Consider the following 5,001-nt stretch of genomic DNA (forward strand, 5'->3'; position numbering starts at 1 on the left):
AAAAAAAAAAAAAAAAAAAAAAAAAAGTAATTTTGGAATAATGTGGCCACCATCTGTATATGCTAATTTATTGCCAGAGCTTTAGGAAAATGCGGTAGAAGTTTATGAAGATATACAATATTGTTTAAAGGATGCTACTGGAAACAGGGCAGGGGATGCAGCCAATCAGGAAGGAAGATTTGTTACCTGTGAGCAGAACGGAGCACACTGCGGCATGGATGGAAAGACAGGGACACAGCAAGAGTTAAGCACAAGTATATAGACAGATACCTACACAGCATGCAAGAGTGGAAGGGAAGGGAAAAAGATATTGCAACTAAATTGCATACATGGAGCTGATCTTTTGTAAAATGAGACCTCAGGTCAGACAAAGCTGCTACTTACAACTAAACGGTAATGTACTGTGACTCATTAAAAGTAGAAATGGAGGAAAATAAGGACTCTAAACGCAACCAAGCAGTAATTCATGCTAATTCCAACCTTTAAGAAGTAATAGTTGGATTTGTATTGGCTCCGAGGAGCAATACAGGGTTTTCTTAGCATAATATGGCTCTTCGCTCACATGGCTCCTAAATACACCCAAAGAGATGGTATAAGTGTCCCTAAAGTACCAGCAGAAGCTCTTGGCTAAGGTATCTTAGGGGACGCAGCTGCTGGACAGGTCAGAAAGCCTTGTCTGATTGCAATCCCCTTACTTACTTCTTTATCAAATCTGGATAGCTTTAATTTATAAAATTGCGTATAAAAATAAACAAATGGAATATATATATATATAAGTTTAAACACAACATTAAACACATATGAGTACTTAGTTCTATTAAGTAACCAGGCCGATAACCACCTTTATTGACAATAAGCCCCACCAAAATGCTTTCTGTAGATGCAGATCAGGTCTGTGCATACATAAGCAGTGCTTGCCTGGTTGTGTATACAGAACTCTTTGAGATTGTGTATATTTTTGAGATTTTGTACTTTAGATGCCTGCAGTACAATTATTCCGAAGCATTTATATGGGACCGAACTCAGCATTGACTTGGCCTTTCTAAAATGTAGAATTCCTCCTCTTTTAGCCACCCTGTTGAAGACTTACCCCTGTCTTCCGTCTAACACATGAAACAGCAAAAACAGCCCCTGTTATATTTCCCCAATCATGTGTCACAGCTGGTAGATGGTTTGTATTTTATTTCCCCTTAAGGTATCTTTGCCTCTTGCCAGAGGGCTACATGGCATGCCCTTGTACGAACTACTGTAGGATTCCCCAACATAAGGATAGTAACAAGTATTAGTAAATTCTCTAATTATAATGAATGTGCTGCGCTTCAACTACAATAAACAAATCTCTATAATAAATATGTGCTAAACAATAAAGCAATCAAAGTGTTCACAATTGCTCTTCTTGTAAATCTCAAATAATATCCTTCTGGAAAGTTCAATCATATATTCCGTGTTCAGATGTGCACAAATGTGGAATCACATGTATAAAGTGCTCAAGATTTGTCCCATTTGCATGGACGGCAGCACAGCTCCTGTTTGACCAGTTTTTGCACCAAGCAAATACGGTGACACGGAGAGAGAGAGAGAGTGGCCGGGCATACATCTTACTTGAAGTTTTATGCCAACTTTCCTTAGTGCTTGCAGCTACACAGGGTTTGGCGCGAGGTGCTATTTGTCAATAGTAAATTATCTAACCACTTGTAAACTGAACAAGTCTCAAGTCTTTAGAATTACTTTTGAAACTCTTTACAGTCTTACAAGCTTTTAGAGTTCCCCCGAAAATAACTTGATCTTACCTCATTGCACAATAACCAAATTCTGTTGTGAAAAGTAGTGCAGATCAGACATTAAAGTAACCCCCAAAAGGTAAGGAATAACCAAACTACTACTTTTCATGGTGTCATGGTCCTAAAGTATCACATGTTTTTTCCATGAATACACTTGATTGTTTAAACCATTAGTTCAATAAGGACACAGTCATATAAAACATGTCTTGTTAGATAACACCGTCTTTAATATGACCGATAACTACAGCAATCTAGATAGGTCATGAAGGTTCACAAATATATCCTCAACTGTGATATATAAATCTGCTGCCCTGTGCTCTGAAGCATATTTTTAAAAGCTGCTTAAACTCGTTTTCATTACAGACTATATTGTATGAAAAGAAACAATTCAAGAATGAATTTCATTTTGCCATCTTTATTGCCTCTTCTTTGGTAATAAGCCAGGAAATTAAAATGTAATTAAGAGATTGGTTTTCAGTTGTACAAACACTGTTACAATGCTCAGTAAACATACGTGAAAAATAAACCTGTCACAACCGCCATATAAAAAGAAACACCTACACTGAATAGCAGACACCTATAGGTGTCTGTACATATATCTTTAGCCTTCACCAAGAATCGTCAAGGGCACACCAGGCATGTAGTTCCCTACATTTTTTTATTGATGAAATTCCACAATGATTAAAAACAATAAAATTCATCCGGTCTAAGAGGTTTTATTGGTTATAATGTTTGTGGAATTGCATCAATAAAGAGTTTAGAAAAGTACATCCCGGAGTGCCCTTGACAATTCTTTGGTGATGGATACATAGTGTTACTTTGTGACGAGAGTAGTGAGATCGGCTTCCCTAGATGCATGGCAGATTGTCGTTTGAAGTTCTCTTGAAAATTAAAATCTGCCTCTCCATCCAGGATAAAGTACAATGCAATGTCTTCCAAATATAACAAGTCTTTAGCCAATTGCTCGAGCACCCTGGGATCTCCAAACCCCTGCTCTAATATGCCAATACATCTTGCCTTCTGAAGCACTGCAGCCGCACAGTGCTGTATGCATTGCCACGGCTGTAATGCTTTGCAGCAAAACATATATAGCATATCGCGTTTGACAGGTGGTCCCGCTTGTCAAACATGACAATAGAAATGAATGGTACCGCGCTAAAACCACATACTGTAGTGTAGGTACTTAGTAGAAAATCCTATTGTGATAAAAAAAAAAAGAAGAAACCAAAAACCTGCATTCAGGAGGGAGCAGTATCTCCTCCTGGACACTGGGCAGCCGCTGCTTCACCGGCCAGTGGAGACTGCAGCCCATCTGAACAAGAAACCAACAGAAAAGTCTATATTAAGTCAAGTCAAGTCTAAGTCAATATTAGCATAGTAGAGCATCCCTTGTTCACACTGGATCCGCTGCGCTAAAAAAAGGGCATGCTCTACTTTATCTTTAACACAATGTATTGCAACGCAATGGAGTGGTGTGAACTAGTCCCCTTGACACCCATTCATTTTGCAGTGCCCTTCCATTAGTATCTGTTAAGCAATGGATTGCAAAGCAACGGATGCAGTGTGAATGAGCTCTTAGGCTTCCAGTGCTTTCCACCAGCTGCATTAAAGCTATAAACTGATGTTGGTTCTATTAGGTAACGGTAATGCTGGGGTTAATTTATGCATCTGGTGTAGTCAGTAAAAGGTATCCCAAAACACAAAAAACAATCTTACATAAAATCCTTGTTTTCTTATAAATCTGTAAAATAAGGCCCCTTTCACATGGCCACTCCAATCAGATGGCCAATGCAAGTCTATGGACAGCCGTGTGTAAACGGACGGGCGTCCGTTAACACCCGGTTACCACCGCTTCCAGCCGGGTCCGGTAAAGCAAACAGAATAATGTTCCATTTCACCGGGCCAGATTGTGGGTAATGTGATGTAAACGAACACATGTCCGTTTACATATGATTCCCAATAGACTTGCATGGGGTCCGGTCTGTACAGACACAGATGTTACAGCAGTGACATCTGCTCTGCACTGCTCTGATCAGGAGGGGAATCCATGCACGGACTCTCTTCTATCAGCTTGTGTGAAAGGGGCCCAAGTTTTTCTTTCACCACTATTGTTCCACAATTATTAGGTTTACACTTGGAGAGAGCTTGTAGTTCCAACTTTCAGTGTAAATCAGCTAAATTAATTTCAGGTGCATCAAAACAAAAAGGCTTGCCATGGCTCATTACAAAGCAGCCACAACTTAAGTAGAAAAGCTTGTCCCCTGCCAGCAAGCTGTAGAGAAGAACCCCGGTTCTCTGTGTGAGGATCCAAATCACCCCCTGCCAAGTCAGAGCTAGCACGCTCTAATCAACAAAGCTCATGCTCCCTCCTGATTGTAGAGCTCCAGTGGGGAGTCAGCAGGGAACATGTCTGACCTCTTCTTCCACACAGAGAGTAAGGGTCCTTATCTTCAGCATGCCAGCAGGGAACAGCCTTTTCTGCTCAGGCTGGGGATACTTAAAAGAAAACAAACTTTAAAGCTGGCCATACACTGGTAGATTTTGTATGAATGTTCATAAGAAAAATCTCATCAGAACATCTGATAATGCCATTAGAGACATGTCCAGCCCAAGCATCAGCAAACCTTTTGTTTTGATGCACCTGAAATGCATTTTACTGGGTTTAAACTAAAAAGATCAATTGGGTTTGTTTGTTTTTTGCAAGAGTTTTACTGAAAATAAAAAGCATACAATAGCAGTAGGTACAATGCCCCAGTATAGGGACATAGAGGGAAAATTCACATATAAAAACAATAGAATTATCAACGCTGAGGTACATCCATTCTATAAAGGTATGTCATTACTAAAAGCATTAAACATATGTGGTTACTGGTTATAAAAAGGTCACCATATGAGGGATGTGCCAAGAACAATGTCATAGGATATTAGATGGTGGGCCCATAAATAAGTATTCAGTCACATGCATATGTTTCATGGTGGGCTCGTCCATGAACCTACGTTATTGTGGAAGGAAGACTGATGTGTGAATTGGTTGGAAAATAGAAACAGATGGTAGAATAGGAGCGAAAAGAGGAAAACAAAGAGGGGGAAAGGAAGGAGGAGAGGAGGGTAAGGAAACAGTAAGGGAAGAATGGAAAGAATTAGTACTAGGGGGGAGGGGTAGAGGGGCACCCCAGAGACTGTCTGTGTGAATAAAGGAGGAGAGAAGGGAAAGGAAAGA

The 5,001-nt window shown here is 39.9% G+C and overlaps 1 protein-coding gene across 1 annotated transcript in view; it reads right to left on the minus strand.

Moving 5' to 3' along the window:
* The window catches only part of CD151 (CD151 molecule (Raph blood group)), a 16,188-nt gene that overhangs the window by 5,931 nt on the left and 5,256 nt on the right, over positions 1–5,001 (minus strand). The window lies entirely within an intron of this gene.

Source organism: Nanorana parkeri, unplaced genomic scaffold, assembly GCF_000935625.1.
Source record: "Nanorana parkeri isolate BGI_ZX_2015 unplaced genomic scaffold, ASM93562v1 scaffold870, whole genome shotgun sequence".
Taxonomy (NCBI): domain Eukaryota; kingdom Metazoa; phylum Chordata; class Amphibia; order Anura; family Dicroglossidae; genus Nanorana; species Nanorana parkeri.